The 18,092-nt window shown below is 33.1% G+C and overlaps 1 protein-coding gene across 2 annotated transcripts in view; it reads right to left on the bottom strand.

Annotated features, from left to right (window-relative positions):
* The window catches only part of LOC127698943 (inositol-trisphosphate 3-kinase B-like), a 53,388-nt gene extending 37,802 nt beyond the window's left edge, over window positions 1-15,586 (bottom strand). The window contains exon 1 of one of the 2 annotated variants that reach the window (XM_052202716.1): window positions 15,466-15,586. The gene's annotated coding sequence lies outside the window, so the exon portion shown is untranslated. The remainder of the gene's footprint in view (window positions 1-15,465) is intronic. The other variant, XM_052202717.1, reaches the window with a different exon arrangement.
* Between the last annotated feature and the right edge of the window lie 2,506 nt (window positions 15,587-18,092).

Genomic DNA, 18,092 nt, shown 5'->3' with positions numbered 1-18,092 from the left:
AGTCTTATATTCTTTATTTTTATCCAAATACATGTAGGAAAAAATTTCCATTAAAAATTTCTGATTTCACTTACCAGAGAAACTTGGAACATCAACATGCAATCTTTGTATTTGTAACATGTTAATAGAAAAGTTCTGAAAGAATTTTATCACGTTTATATAAACAACAAAGAAACGTCAGAGCACAATGGTGTTAATTTCCTTGATGTCAATATGACGTAAACTTTATGACGTAAACTTACAGAGCTAAACCCCATTATTACCAACTGAAAATTTATTTGATCTTCTCTTCTTTTACAATTTTAAAGGTTAAAATATATGATTTCAATATTTAACAAAAAGAGAGTATGTAAAAGTTGCAAGGTGTTATCAATAATATTAGTTTAACTGTCAGGGTTATAACATTTAATTAATCCATGATGATTCACGATGCCAAGACATGATACAATGTACATGTAGTATATAAAAATAAGGAGATGTCGTTTGATTGCCAATGAGACAACTATCCACCGAAGTTCAAATGAAGTAGATGTAAGCAATTATAGGCAACTGTGCTGCCTTCAACAATGAGAAAAACCCGTACCGTAAAGTCGGCTATAAAATACCCAGACATGAAAAAACTAAACAATTCAATTGAGAAAACTAACGTCCTTATTTATCACAAAACAATATTTAAAAAACAAATATGACAGTCATGAACCAACGACAATGTTCTGAATTCAACAATTTGTACATGACTGAAATATTTTAAATACTGTGACTTTGTAATGAAGAAAAGCAATGTAATCTCTGCTCCTTTTCTTTTGGGTTTTGTCAAGGTCATGAAGGGATTTTGTGACATGAATTAATACACCAACACCATATCCTTTATTTATATTCAAATACATTTTCTACATATATCAAGCTAAACTCCCATCAATTGCAACTCTCACACCCACCCTACCCCAAGCAACATAAATGTAATAGCTGTTTTTGAATAAAAAAAAATTGCCTTGTGAACAGTGTTCTTTTGTTATCACTTTTACTGTTTTCAAATCATTTTATTTTCTCCTATAGCTATTCTTAGAACTTTTATTTTCACACCTTCAATTTTATTAACAAATGAGTAAAGGGGTATAACTCTAACATCTTTCACAACTTCTCTGACTATAGCTTATTATTTGATTCTGAGTTTTGCCAAAGTGTGCTTACAAGTCTTTAGGTCATTTTTATTTCATTGAACATATACATTTGTGGTTTGCCTACATATATACATGTACTAATGAAATTTACAATAATTGGTATCCCAGGAATATGAATGAATCCACAGTATATAAAAAAAATTGTTTTGAGCTACTTTCATAAGTGACTTGTCTAAATTTGGTGGACTATTTTTTATGAACAAGTATGTTACAAAATCTTTCCTAGATTGTCTTTTAAAAAGATACTGACAATTTTCTTATCTCTCTTTTCTCCCTAAGATAGGACTTATATAGTTTACTAAATAAAGCTTAGGCAAAAACTTGAAAATAATTAAATAATTGTCATTTTAAAAAGGGCAATAACTCATATATGTATATAGAATCATCAAATGGATTTGGTCAAAATGGCATATTTGTAGATCTGCAGCTAGCTTCTATCAATTTGCTGATCATTTTAGCTGTTTTCAGTTTTTAACTACAATGTACATGTGTATCTATCATAATTTCTAGATAAACGGCAAAAAACTCAAAAATTAGTAAACATTTTGTAAATGTTCTGTAGAACCCTGTGTCTTTCTTGCCTGTGGTTGCTGCTGTCAGTGTAAGGTGTTATGAATTTCACCAATAGCTAAGTCCATTTATTAGTGTAATACAGGGGAAATGAAAGAACCTTAGTGAGCGCGCTCACATACCCCACGTCCCCACATTGTCATTGGAGAAATAAAATAAGTGTAAGAAAAAAAAATTGTATCAGAAAAAAAAATTGAATCATTATTTCCTGTCAATATGCACATCTACATAGTATGTCCTTATTATCTACACAGTTTCATGAAATTCTGTTGTGTGGTTTGAGAGGAGTTGCAATGACAAAAGGTTGCAGTAGTATATTAATGGGCAAATAAGTTCAAAGGGGCGTAACTCCTGGGAAAAAAATTGAATCGTAATTTCCTGTCGATATGCACATCTACGTAGTATGTCCTTATTATCTGAAAAGGTTTCATGAAATTCTGTTGTGTGGTTTGAGAGGAGTTGCGATGACAAAAGGTTGCAGTAGTATATTGGGCAAATAAGTTCAAAGGGGCGTAATTCCTGGAAAAAAATTGAAACGTAATTTCCTGTCGATATGCACATCTACGTAGTATGTTCTTATTATCTGAAAAGGTTTCATGAAATTCTGTTGTGTGGTTTGAGAGGAGTTGCGATGACAAAAGGTTGCAGTAGTATATTGGGCAAATAAGTTCAAAGGGGCGTAACTCCTGGAAAAAAAATTGAATCGTAATTTCCTGTCGATATGCACATCTACATAGTATGTCCTTATTATTTGGAAAGGTTTCATGAAATTCTGTTGTGTGGTTTGAGAGGAGTTGCGATGACAAACTGTTGCAGTAGTACATTAAAGTAAATAAGTTCAAAGGGGCGCAACTCCTAGAAAAAAAATTGAATCGTAATTTCCTGTCGATATGCACAACTACATAGTATGTCCTTATTATCTATTTCGTGAAATTCTGTTGTGTGGTTTGAGAGGAGTTGCGATGACAAGAAATAGGACTGACGGACTGACGGACGGACGGACGGACAGACGGACGGGTCAAAAACATTATACCCTCTGCAACTCGTTGCATGGGGTATAAAAATAGAACTCTTTTATTCAGATGCTATTTCTTGATCTTGAAGAAGCATATTTCCAAGACTCCATGAAGGTTTAAAAAATTTATAGAGGTCTAAAAATTGCATTTCCTAGACTGGAATATAGAATGGAAAAGGGGAATTTGTCAAAGAGACAACAACCCAACCAAAGATAAGAAAACAGCCCAAAGGACTGTATGTAAATTATAATTGCAAAGAAAAACAGGGTCCACTTATCAATAAAATATGGAAAAATGAAAAATATATTTTCAAAATTTGGATTTAGACATTATCTCTTGATCAAATAAATGGGGAATGGGGAAACAGATGATGCCCTGCTTACATATATATTGTTATTAAGGGACTCGTTTCTCGTTTTTATATACATGATATAGATTAGACCGTTGGTTTTCCCGTTTGAATGGTTTTACACTAGTAATTTTTGGGGCCCTTTATAGCTTGCTGTTCGGTGTGAGCCAATGCTCTGTGTTGAAGGCTGTACCTTGATCTATAATGGTTTACTTTTATAAATTGTTACTTGGATGGAGAGTTGTCTCATTGGCACTCATACCACATCTTCCTATATCTAATAACTCAAGAACGATAAAAGTGACACTACCCAAATTTAGTACTTGATCTGAGTTTTGTGGTAATAAGCATTGTGAATAAGTTTCATTGCATTTGGTTGAGGCAAACTTAAGTAAGAGTAAGGAAACGAAAAATTCAGCAATTTTTCCATTTGTAAAAGGGCATAACTCTAGAACAGTAAAAGTGACACCACCCAAATTCCAACTTGATCTGTGTTTTGTGGTAAATAAGCATTGTGTATAAGTTTCATAACATTTGGTTGAGGCAAACTAATGATAGAAAACGGAAACCAATTTTGGGACGTACGGACGTACAAGGGTAAAACTTAATGCCCCCACCGCTAAGACGGAGGCATAAAAAATGTGTCTGCCAAAGTTTAAAATTTTGCTGTCGATACTGCCTTCTGAATAAAAAAGCTTCTTTCCAAGTTTTATAAAATTACATGTCTGAAAAACTTTAACCCCAGATTGTTTCTTGATGTTATTAACTGCAAAAAAAAAAACAATATTAGTTCATTAATCAGTGATATGTGAAATAAATTGCTTTGCTGAGCGCAGCTGGATACGACCGCAGATGTCCAACCCTGAAAAGTTGGGGCCAAAATGGACACAATATTCACGCTTGATACAGGTCTGAATTTGGACTGTAATTAAATTTTTGACACATAATAGGTTTCTGACACAGATTAACTAGTCAAAGAACTTCAAATTGGTTATATGATTTGAATTTATATTCAATTTTTTGCTTTTGTGCAATACACTATGCTGTTGAATATTAACCCCCAAAAAAAACATTTGAAGAAATTTTCTTTTAATTTCTGAAATCTGAAATGAGAAAAATTGTCCCCCTCCAATTTTTTTCACCTCCCCCCTTTCCCTTATTCCAAAAAATAATTCTTTCCCTCAAGTTATGGTCAGTATCTCAGACAATCATCATTTCTTAATACATAATTTACAAGCAGTGTAAGGGAGGTAATCAAACATTGTTATTTAAATTGATTTTGGATTACCTCCCTTACACTGCTTTTAAATTGTCTCAATTGTCCTTTAACCAGAAAAACCCTTGTTTTCCCCTTTTTTTGCCCATAATTCCTAAATGGTTTGAGCCATAACCCCCCAAAGTCAATCCTAACCATCCCTTTGTAGTATGGAAAATTGTGGTATAATTTCAGAGAGATTCATACACTTAAACACAAGTTATTGTCTGGAAACTACAAAAATGCTTATTTGGGCACCTTTTTTGGCCCCTAATTCCTAAACAGTTGGGACCATAACCCCCAAAATCAATCTCAACCTTCCTTTAGTGGTTATAAACCTTGTGTTAAAATTTTATTGATTTCTATTTACTTATCCTAAAGTTATTATCTGGAAACCATCTGTCTTCGGACGACGCTGACGACAACAACGACAACGTGATACCAATAAACGACCAAAAAATCTTTAATTTTTGCGGTCTTATAAAAAGGAAAAAAAATGTTTTTAAATTTTGCTCTGAATACTGTCTTATGATCATAAAAAAGCTTCTGTCCAAGATGAAGATATGACATAGTTATTGCTGTCTGAAAAACTTGAACCTTAGACTGTACAATGTATCTTAATGTACACTGCAAAAAAAAAACTAAGTCTATATATTTATCAGTAAATACGGAAAAATAAAAAAATAAAATGTTAAAATTTTGCTCGGGATACTGTCTTTTGATCATAAAAAGCTTCTGTCTAAATTTCATAAAATTCCATGAAGGTTTGATAAAGATATTGATGTCTAAAAAAACTTTAACCACAGACTGAAAATTTTTAAATAACAGATTTAGTGACCTTGTGCAATGCATGTTCTAATTTATCAAAAACAAAATCAATGTTAGTACACATAAAAAACATACCAGTAATTCAAAGATCTTTCTACGGTGTTCAATTGATAAGATTTAAGAATAAGGTTATTCAATTGCAAAGGATCAATGAGTTGTCCATATTGCCTTTAATTTTAATTTAGTTACTTTTACTTACATTATTTGTATATATACATGCTCTAAATTTGTAAAGACAAAATGTACATTAATCTAACAAATCCAATTATCATAATTATCCAGAAAAAATATCTGCTTTATTGTATGGCACAGTAAAACACTTGGTTCAAACTGGTGTCAGTTTCTTGTTTTTGAAAACAAAGGCATAGCAGGTGAAAAAATAGGTAAATTGCATTGAATGGAGCATAAATGGTATAAAGATTTATTTGGGTCTCTATACCTGTACTATGGCCCTATAAAACCTTCAACATGGCAAATTTGTATCAGATTATACCTAAAAAGGAGAATATCATTTCATGCAAATTTGCAACTTATATAGCACCTCACATATTCAGTAACTTATATATCCTTGGCTTTAAAATTTTTGTGTTTTAAATTAAACTTTTAATGTTCTTAATGAAGGTACATTGTAGATCCAGAGAGCGTTTTGGACGCACAAGACTTATTAAGTGTTAATTTCAATCCTTGCGGAAATATAATGGCAAGTAATGATAAAATTTATAACCAATATACATGTGTAACCTTCAGGAGATCATCAAATGGCACCTGCTACATATGATAAAATAATGAATAACAAGGTCGGAAAAAGAAGGGTCAAGTGGCTAACATTTACATTGTACGTCATTTGGTCTTTAAAGGATATTTGTCTTATTGCAATCATACCATATCTCCTTACTTTATATCGATACTAGTAGTGGACAAATACAGATCAATAGAAATTTAGATAGGACATTACTGTTAAATTTAGTCCCTACCTGATCAATTTCTGACAGTTTACACTGTAAAAAAGGCAGATAAAAAACCCATTTTGACAGCATTTAAACATTTTCAAGCCCAAGACTGGCCAAGTTTGGTCAAGATGTACAAACATCATCTATGCACGTGTCTTAACGCAAATTTCCATAATGACTTAACTTCTTTATTTTGATGAGATCACCATTCAGTATTCTAAGGAAACTGAAGACTGTTCACTCTTCAATATTTGTATTTAACTCATACCGTAGTGTCTGGTAATTTTGTTTGTTTTGTAAGTTTGATCATTTGGTTAACAGAACGTTAAATGAACAGGCTTACCAGACGGACTAAATGTCTGACAAGCATAGTATGCCTTAAGCTCTTAGTGGGGTTACATCATGCAAAGTCTACTCGATTAATTTGCCCTATATTTATATAGGTTATTTCCTGCCAAGTTATTTAAAATATATCTCGATGTGCCCTGTGGTTTTCTAAATGTTTGTATTGTTTTGGCACGCTTCAGTGTGGTTGTTGGGCTAAATTATGACAGTAAATGTTTGGTTTCATTGCAAATTCATTTTATTGATATTACTCCATGGTTTTATTCTTCAATTCACAGTTGTCCCGTGAAAATCAGTTTGTAAAGAATTCCACTCAAACTGGTGCTAGGGCTGCCTTAAACTTGCAGTGGGGTGAGAGTTTTTGCTCACTGTGATTTAAGATGCAAAACAGCAATAAAAGCACTGTTCCTTTGCTTTTTGTGTTTTTGCTATGCATGACTGTTTATGATGTCTTTTCACTAAATCCAATTGATGTTGGATATGTACTAATTGATATTTTGTTATTGGCTTGAACATTGTTGAACTAGCTACGAGTAACTGTGAGTACTCTCAGATCTGTACTTAGTGTCGTTTTTGTTGTGGGGATGTATAAATACCCTGCCACATCCCGAATGTGTTTTGTTACTTGTTTTTCAGCTTTGTATCATTCTGATTTTATAATTTGTTCATATGTGCTGTTACACCACTGTCAAGGGTAAGGGAAGGGTTGGGCACTGGCAAACATGTTTAACTCTGCCACATTCTGTATGTGCCAGTCCCAAGTCAGGAGCCTGTAATTCAGTGGTTGTTGTTTGTTGCTCTATATCATATTTGTTTTTCGTTTATTGTTTTGTTCATAAATCTGGCCGTTAGTTTTCTCGTTTGAATTGTTTTACATTTGTCATTTGGTGTCTGGTGGAGTGTTGTCTCATTGGCAATTATACCATATCTTCTAATTTTATTTTTTTTTATTCAACAATATATTGCACGCTGTTAACAATTTACTTCTCATTTTTATATGTACTTATTTTGTGACATACCAGTAGATGTATATCCCATACCCTTTCTTTTCTATCAATTCTTTTATTTTAGGCCATTGGCTCCATATTTTGCACATTTTTGGTGACTTAACTGTTATGGTTCAATCATTTTATACTTATTATTGACAGGTATATTAGAATATAGTTTATTACAGTGTTTGAAGCAGGTTTCCTCTAAAAAAAATATATATATTAAAAAGGTAGAATAAATTCAATGTTCAGCATGTTGATACAGCGAAATTTCAAAATTATAATCACATGCACAGATTTATTTTTTTATTTTGAAATCTTCTTACAATTGCAGATTATAAAACTGTCAAATAAGCAAAATGTATAACCTAGGGCAAAATAATGTAATTCTTACACTTATTTAGACATAATTGAAATAAAAACAAAGTCTGATTGTCATTAATTAATTTAAACTATTACAAAAGGCAGACAATACAACCATTTTGACAACATTAAAACTTTTTCAAGCCAGAAGTTTGGTCTATGTGATTGTTTGAAATTTCAAGATAGTGTCAAGAAGTACTAAAATGTATATATTGTATACATGTGAGAAAACTAACGTCCTAATTTATAACAAAACAATTTACCAAAAACAAATATGACAGACATGATCCAATGACAAGCACTGAACTACAGGCTCCTGACTTGGGGACAGGCACATTCCGGTAAAGAATGTGGCAGGGTTAATATAAATAAGATGTGGTATGAGTGCCAATGAGACAACTCCATCCAAGTCACAATGTGTAAAAAGTAAACAATTATAGGTCAAAGTATGACTTCAACAAAGAGCCTTGGCTCACACCAAACAGCAAGCTATAAAGGGCCCCAAAATGACAAGTGTAAAACAATTCAAACAGGAAAACCGATGGTCTAAATCGATATATATATCTATATAAAATAAAATGCTCTGCTGGGCGCAGCTTGATATGACCGCAGAGGTCGAACCCTGAACAGTTGGGGCAAGTATGGACACAACATTCAAGCTTGATACAGCTCTGAATTTGGATTGTGATTAAATATTTGACACAGCATAGGTTTCTGACACAGAATGAATGTGGTCTAAGAACTTAAAAAAGGTTTAATTTACCTATTCAAACCATATCATTATTATTTGCTTTTATATATAAATCAGAAATAACCAATTTAAAATGGAAAATTTTAAAGAAAAAAAAAGGAAAAAAAATCCCCCCCAATTTTTTGAACCCCCTTATGAAACATTACCCCCAAACTCAATCCCAGCCTTCCCTTTGTGGTAAGGTACCTTGCAGTACAATTTCAGAGAGATCCATACACTTGAACACAAGTTATTGTCTGGAAACTAGAAAAATGCTTGTTTTTTGGCCCCAAATTCCTAAACATTTAGGGCAATTACCCCCAAACTCAAACCCAGCTTTCCCTTTGTGATATGGAACCTTGTAGTACAATTTCATAAAGATCCATACACTTACACACAAGTTATTGTCCTGAAACTAGAAAAATGCTTGTTTTTTGCCCCTTTTTTGCCAGTAATTCCTAAAATTTTGAGGCAATTACCCCCAAAATCAATCCCAGCTTTCCCTCTGTGGTATGGTACCTTGCAGTACAATTTCAGAGAGATCCATACACTTGAACACAAGTTATTGTCTGGAAACTAGAAGAATGCTTATTTTTGGCCCCTTTTTGGCCCCTTATTCCTAAACGTTTTGGGCAATTACCCCCAAACTCAATTCCAGCTTTCCCATTGTGATATGGAACCTTGTAGTACAATTTCATAAAGATCCATACACTTACACACAAGTTATTGTCATGAAACTAGAAAAATGCTTGTTTTTTGCCCCTTTTTGGCCCCTAATTCCTAAAATTTGGAGGCAATTACCCCAAAAATCAATCCTAGCATTCCCTTTGTGATATGGAACCTTGTGGTACAATGTCAGAGAGATCCATACACTAACACACAAGTTATGTCTGGAAGTTACAAAAATGCTGATTTTTGGCCCCTAATTCCTTAAATTAATTACACTTAAACTAGAGTGCGAAAACTAATGTGTCTTCGGACGATGACGACCACGCCAACGCCATACCAATATATGACCGCAAAATTTTTTTGCGGTCGTATAAAAATGCTTATTTTTGGCCCTTTTTTGGCCCCTAATTCCTTAACTGTTGGTACCATAACCCCCAAAATCAATCCCAACCGTCCTTTTGTGGTATTGAACCGTTTGGTAAAATTTCATAGAGATCCATTCACTTAAAATAAAGTTAGAGTGCGAAAACCAATGTGTCTTCAGACAACGATGACGACGATGCCAACGTCATACCAATATACGACCGCAAAATTAACTAGAGGCTCTAAAGAGCCTGTGTCACTCACCTTGGTCTATGTGCATATTAAACAAAGGACACAGATGGATTCATGACAAAATTGTGTTTTGGTGATGGTGATGTGTTTGTAGATCTTACTTTACTGAACATTCTTGCTGCTTACAATTATCTCTATCTATAATGAACTTGGTCCAGTAGTTACAGTGGAAAATATTTTGTAAAAATTTACAAAAATTTACAAAATTTATGAAAATTGTTAAAAATTGACTATAAAGAGCAATAACTCCTTAAGAGGTCAATTGATAATTTTTGTCATGTTGACTTATTTGTAGATCTTACTTTGCTGTACATTATTGCTGTTTACAGTTTATCTCTATCTATAATAATATTCAAGATAATAACCAAAAGCTGCAAAATTTTCTTAAAATTACCAATTCAGGGGCAGCAACCCAACAACGTGTTGCCTGATTGGTCTGAAAATTTCAGGGCAGATAGATCTTGACCTAATGAACAATTTTATCCTTTTCAGATTTGCTCTAAAGGCTTTGGTTTCAGAGATATGAGCCAAAAACTGCCTTTTTCCCTATGTACTATTTTTAGCCATGTCAGCCATCTTGTTTCGTGGGCGGGGTCATCAGACACATTTTTTAAACTAGATACCCTAATGATGATTGTGGACAAGTTTGGTTAAATTTGTCTTAGTAGTTTCAGAGGAGAAGATTTTTGTAATAGATTACAAAAATTTAAGAAAAATTGTTAAAAATTGACTATAAAGGGCAATAACTCCTTAAGGGGTCAACTGGCCATTTTGGTCAAGTTGACTTATTTGTAGATCTTACTTTGCTGAACATTATTGCTGTTTACAGTTTATCTCTATCTATAATAATATTCAAGATAATAACCAAAAACGGTAAAATTTCCTTAAAATTACCAATTCAGGGGCAGCAACCCAACAACGGGTTGTCAGATTCATTTGAAATTTCAGGGCCGATAGATCTTGACCTGATAAACAATTTAACCCCATGTCAGATTTGCTCTAAATGCTTTGGTTTCAGAGATATAAGCCAAAATCTACATTTTACCCCTATGTTCTATTTTTAGCCATGGCGGCCATCTTGGTTGGTTGGCCGGGTCACCGGACACATTTTTTAAACTAGATACCCCAATGATGATTGTGGCCAAGTTTGGTTTAATTTGGCCTAGTAGTTTCAGAGGAGAAGATTTTTGTAAAAGTTAACGACGGACGACGACGACGGACGCCAAGTGATGAGAAAAGCTCACTTGGCCCTTTGAGCCAGGTGAGCTAAAAACGAGAAACGAGAAACACTTATGAACCACACCAACAAAGGACAACCACTGAACAACAGGCTCCTGACTTAGGACAGGTGCATACAAATGCAGAGTTAAACATGTTTGTGGGCCCTCAACCCTCCCTCTAACATGGGACAGTGGTGTAACAGCACAACATAAGAACAAACTATAATAAAATGCTTCGCTGAGCGCAGCCTGATACGACCGCAGAGGTCGAACCCTGAACAGTTGGGGCAAGTTTGGACACAATATTCAAGCTTGATACTGTCTGAATTTGGATTGTGATCAAATTTTTTGACATAATACAGGTTTCTGACACAAAATAAATGTGGTCAAAGATCTTAAAAATTTGAAATGGGACATTTAATTTACCTAGAATGGTCTATCATCTAAAATTTAACAACATGGTAAGATTCAGCATATAAAAAACCCAAAAATTTAATTTTAGTTGAAATCAAACAAAGTTTGTAAGGGAGGTAACTCTAATGCTAAAAAAAAAACCCAAACAAAGAATAACCAATTTGGAGTATAAAAATTTATTACCACTGAATCCTTTGATATACACTATTATAATATTATATGTATTTAAATCGCAGTATTTGATGTTTCTAGAAACAGCTAAAAAATATTTCATACTAGAACTAGCAAACAAATAGCAAAAAGTACCAACATAAAGAAACAAAGCTAAAGTAATTGTCCATTAACCAGGAAACCCTTGTTTTTTTCCCCCTTTTTTGCCCCTAAATCCTAAACAGACTGAGCCATAACCCCCCAAAGCCAATCCTAACCATCCCTTTGTGGTGTGGAAACTTGTGATATAATTTCAGACAATTCCATACACTGTTCCACAAATTATTGTCTGGAAACTAGAAAAATGCTTATTTGGGCCCTTTTTGGCCCCTAATTCCTATACTGTTGGGACCATAACCCCCAAAATCAATCCCAACCTTCCTTTTGTGGTCATAAACCTTGTGTTTAAATTTCATAGATTTATATTTACTTATACTAAAGTTATTGTCCGGAAACCAAATGTCTTCGGACGACGCTGACGACGACGTGATACCAATATACAACCGCAAAAATTTTGCGGCCGTATAAAAGTCAGTTGAAAAAGGCTTAACTCATCAGATCAATACAAAGAAAAACTTCAAATAAAAACACAGACAAGACACAGCAGTATACAGTCAGAGCTCAGACATAGATAAGTCGTTTTTTGTTTTTGACTTATAGAAGTAAAAATAATGTTTTTATTATAAAAATGTGTTTTCATTTTCAGACTTAATTAAGTCAGAAAATGATAGACTTGTTTAGGTCTATTTATGTTTATAAAAAGACTTAATTTTAATTATTTTCCTCATTTTGTGTGGTTACCGATGGTTGCATTGTAAAGTAAATAAACATTATCTCTGTTTTTTAGGCTCTCATGCATATTTTTCTTTAGAAGACAAAGCATTGTCTTTCAATGTTGTCATAATTTCATGTTGATGCTTGACCTTTTTATAAATGTGCTTGGGTCTTGAAGTTGACCAATTTTGGTAACTTATTGACTTGTAGGAGTCAATATTTGCAACTTTTTAATTCAGGTCAAATATTTCTTGCTTAACACTAATTGACTTATTGAAGTCATAATTTGTCTTAAATTAAAGGGAGACAAATCTTGAAACCTACAAATTTTGACCTCTATGAGTCAAAAGCAGATTTAGACTTATTTATGTCTGAGCTCTGACTGGTATATATCCATCCCTCATCCCTAACAAAAAAGACAATAAGTACAGATCTGAGAGTACTCGCAGTTATTGACAGCTACATGTAGTTCAAAGCCAATAACAACTTATAAAAGAAATAATAAAATATGCTTGTTTCCTGCCTCCAAGCTGAAAAAATAGGGTATGTAGGTAACAAATTTTTTAAAATTTGTTTTAACTAAGATACAGGTAAATTTTAGAACATAGCTAAACAATACTCAAAGCTAAACCAAATGAGCATTACTTCACATTTTATGAGAGAAGAAAGCTAGATATATCATTTTTATTTTGTAAGTGTCTAATTGATTGTTGGTTGCTTAATGTCCAGTGACAAATAAGTCTGATTGACATTCTGTTTATATTTACACCATTCCACAAATGCTCTGTAAAAAATAAGGGTAGGAGCAAGGTTGGGCGATAAATACCTCCCCCGGTATTTACCAGTGGTATTTCCCGGTGTTCACCGCCCTGGACAAAACTCCTCAAGTGGTCAATACTGGCAAATACTTGTCGATTGAAATTTTCATGGTGGTTTTTTACATTTTATTGAAGTAAAAACTTGATAAAAAGTAAGAAATATTTAAACTTTTATCTATTTCCATGTTTCAGCTTAAATAAATGAATGAATTTGATATGTATTATTCATATTAAACACTTATACTTATTAATTTAGTCCCAATAAGTTATGATATTGCATTCTTTAGATATATATAAAAAATTTACATATCAATTATTGCAACATTTATAAATCAAGATATTTTTTATTGAAAATGTATGATTTTTACAGGTAAATAAAACTACAGGTAAATGAAGTTACAGGTGTCTTATTACCTTTCACCTGGCATTTCTAGGTGTGAAAATTTAATTACTAAAACAACAGCCCCCAAAAAATGTTGACAAAACTTGGGTTGAAAGTAATAAAAGTGATATTTGAAGGGTGTCTTCCTCCTATTCCCACTTTTTAAAAATCACTATTCCTTCTATTCCCACATGCAAATAACAATAGATGTTTTGAAAGGAAAGAAAGGAAAAAAAATGGCCATCAAAATCCAAAAAAGATTTCATCTTTCTGAAACACAAATTGCATTTAACTTTTATATATCTAGTGAATGCCAGGCCTTAAAACTTTCCAAACTGGACAGGTAAGTCTGTACACAGAGTAGTTTTTGAGGTGTAAATACAGCCATGTTTGGATCTCCTGTAGTTGGTGATCGCAATACTGGTATACCAGTATTGTCCACAATACTGGTATAAAAATTTTGTACCAGTATTGTAACTTTTTTTTTTAAAACAGCAATACTGGTACATTACTGATATACCAGTATTGTAGTTGTATTTTTTCACTATACTTTAAGGTGTATAATGAAAAAGATATTGAAGATCAAAGGGAGATTAAATGAACTCAAAAAGATTATAGAGGATAATTGTGAAATCAATTAACAACCAGTTAAAAATAATTACTATACTTGTACAAATAAACAAAAGATTATTGTAATTAAATCATCTTATTCAAACAATTGTTAATTATATAAATATTTGCTAAAATTTTTATCATATTTCTATATTTTATTTAATTCAATTTAGATAAAATAAAATAAAAGCTTTATTTGAGTTATTATTTAATAAATTCAAGCAAATTATTACACTATAACACTGTAAATTCAGCATTTACATGTACATGTAGGCCATCGTATTTTTTACAGATATTTTAATACATGTATACTAAGATTCTAAGCATTTGTTTGTCTTTATTTTCTTATCAATCTTTCACAATAAACATGATAAAAGATATCAATATCCATTAAACATAATAAGTTGCTTAATAGGGGAATCTGATTATAATCAAATTAACTACTTTTACTAGTTTGTCTATATGAATGTTAAGGGTAGTTAAAGCAGTTGATTCAGAACCATGGGCAATACAATTTGTAGCAGATATATCTACTGGTACAAATACTCAAATACTAATACTAGACAAGCACTCCTACAGTAAGAGAGCCGTACAGGTGCTATCTAAACAAGCTTGTAATCTAGTAAGCGTAAGAGAAAGTCCACAGACTGAATAAATAAATATCAATATAGGAATTGAGGATTGCAGAAATGCCATCTGAAGAAGAAATAAACAATACCAATGCTGATGATACAGAAGCTATAACAGCATTAATGTCAATATAAAATTCACTAAAATATACTATTGAGACTTGGAAAGAGAGAGCTGGAAGAAAACATAGAAGAAAGTAAAGAGTTTGTTAAAATGCTGAGACAGTACGGTTCCCTCAAGAAAAAAACATCAGAAGATTTAAAACTTTCTTTGATTACAATCATAGTGTACCATCAATGGCATCATCAGTTAAACATACAATCATTCCATATAAAATTGTCATGTCATATGTTAATATCATTATGCATATATATGTGACACCTTTAATAAAAGATTAATTACCTATATGTATTGTTTATTTTAAAAAAACACAATACTGGTACAATACTGGTACAAAATTTGTATACCAGTATAATTTGTGGACAATACTAGTATACCAGTATAATTGCGATCACCAACTACAGGAGATCCTATAAGAAGATTACCAAGATCAGAATCAGTGGAGTCTGTTCTCCTGTAACACACACATTAACGTGCAGACATACTTAAAGCAAATGTTTACATTCTTTCTGAGGTGTACGAGGGTTTTCTCTTCCGGAAGTAAGCAACTGAAAGCGGAAGTAAATTTACGGTAGGTCTTTTCACCGCCGAACACCACCGCACACCACCGAACACCGCAAAACACCGCCGAACACCCCAAAATAATCTAAAACTATGAAAAAGACAATATTTTAATATGTTATCTTTTCTATTTCACGTATTTTTAGTAAAAAGGTGAACAAATAAAAAGGAAACGAGACCAATTAATAACACCCAAAAAGTAGAAGAGTCATCAACACTGCAATACCGCCGAACACCCATATATAATTATACTTTTTTATCATTTTTTTTTTTATTTATTTATTTTAACTTATGTTGTAATTAAGTAAAAAGATTAACAAATAAAAGGAAATGAGACCGAATTTTAACATCGTACAGAATAGGAGAGTAACTGCGGGACCTAATACATTCTATTATTGAATTCGGTTCCTTACCTGGAAGAAGAAGAAGAAGAAAAACAGGGGCGTGTTTTATTGGTCTCTTCTGCACATCTCCAGAATGTCTTCTGGTGAAGAGTCCAAAAAAATGAATCTGGGCCTCTTCTGGAGATATACTACGGAAGATCAATAAAACAAAAATTTAAATTGCCGTCGAATATAGCAGATTTTTGTTATGTTGGATGACATATTAAATGAAGTTTACGATGATTTTATAGAAAATTAAGATACGTCCGGTAGACATGACTGTAAAAGTGTGCTTTGTTCGTGACATTTTTCTTTGTTCTTTCCTCTAACTCAATTTTGCTAGACAAATCAGGCGTAAACCCCCACTATTTGATTTTTAAGAATAACCTTAAACTGCACAACAATTCGTCAATGTTTGTCTCGAATGATCAAAAAGGTCATATTGTCTATCCAATTTTTTTTAAGTAAACAAACTGGATTATTTTTGTATAAAGCAAAGATATCGGAAAGTTCTCAAAATCATTTTTCTCTGGTGGTCCTTGAAGAAAATTTTCTGGTCCTAACTATTATTTCAATTGCATAATTTCGATGGTCAAAACCTTCGGACCACCACTTTTCAAAAATTTTCATTGTATATGGATCTATATGCAAGTATACAATGTATACCAGACATTTCTTAGACTGTTTTTTCTTCTTTTTTTTTAATAAATCCGTTGGTTGTGTACTGATTGATACTTCAGTCTGGGAGAACAAGATTTATTTCAGTACTATAGTTGTAATTAGCTTTGAACAAACTTTCAGTAATTGCAAATACTCTTATTTCGGTGCTTTGTGTCTATTGTCTTAATGTAAGTTTTTTTTTGTGTGTCTCGTACCGATCTTTTGAGTTAATCTAATTGCAATTGATTTGTGCAGGTTGTTCTTATATTGTACTGTTACACCACTATCACAGCTTCGGGGAGGGTTGAGCGCTCACAAACATGTTATTGTTCTGTTACACCACTGTCCCAGGTTAGGGGGCTGGTTGGGCCGGATCCCGCTAACATGTTTAACCCCGCCACATTCTGTATGTATGTGCCTGTCCCAAGTCAAGAGCCTGTAATTCAAGGCCGTAACTACCATTGAGGTAAGTGACTCTGAGGCAATTGCCTCACTAAAATTTCGACACTGAATTTTTTTGTTGGTGTATTTGTTTATGGTAATTAAATACGAAATATAGTCATTTGTTTTTTCTGTCCCAACCTTAATTTCTTCTATAACTTGAGTCACATCGTTCCTTTTAAATTGTTCTTCCCGGATATAACTCAGCATCTCACCGGGTTTCTCGATTACATTAACCTAGTAACGGTAATCATCATGGATCTCTCAGACTGGTTAAAACAGGCTCTTGCAGAAAAAGGAAAAGCGATACTGAAGGTGAGGAAGGAATAGTTCTAGTAAACTAACTGATGTTGTTTGTGATCACAACAGGTGTTAAGAGTTCGAGTAATGAATATATTTTCATTGGAACTAATCCAAAAACTATAATTAGACTGACAAATCAAGTATTGCGGCACCCGCACGGGAGCAGTCCTATCTGCGTATTCATTTCCCCGTTTTCCCCAACTTTATTCGTTCTCTTTACAGATAAACAAAATATAAATAATATGAAACCTGCATGGATTAGTTTTTATCCATGTTTCTTTTACCTTAATTTTTTTAAGAACATCCCGTAATCCAATTTTGACATTATTGAGGGACGGTGTTTTCTAATTCGGGACTACGGAATTTCGTTTCTTTTCATTCGGGATTTCGGGATCGGACCCCCTCCTCCCCCTCATTATTCGATTCTCGATCTAAAATATCAGTGACGAGTGTTTGTTGTGAACGTTCTGTTTCTGCCCTGAGACGACTGAAAACTTGGGAAAGAGCATGCATGATTGGCGAGAGACTGTGCGGTCTTGCCATGCTCCATGTTCATCGCGATAAGGATGTCAGCAGACCAAATATTCTGAAACGATTTGACGAAACCGGTCATAGAAAAATTGGCAAACTCCAATTTGAATAACAATTGCTACTGAGTCGATGTTTGTTCTGTGTTCTGGCGGCAGACTCAAATTGATATTTGG

This window comes from Mytilus californianus, unplaced genomic scaffold (assembly GCF_021869535.1).
Source record: "Mytilus californianus isolate M0D057914Y unplaced genomic scaffold, xbMytCali1.0.p SCAF_4, whole genome shotgun sequence".
Classification (NCBI taxonomy): domain Eukaryota; kingdom Metazoa; phylum Mollusca; class Bivalvia; order Mytilida; family Mytilidae; genus Mytilus; species Mytilus californianus.
This window is presented reverse-complemented; position numbering and strand designations above follow the sequence as displayed.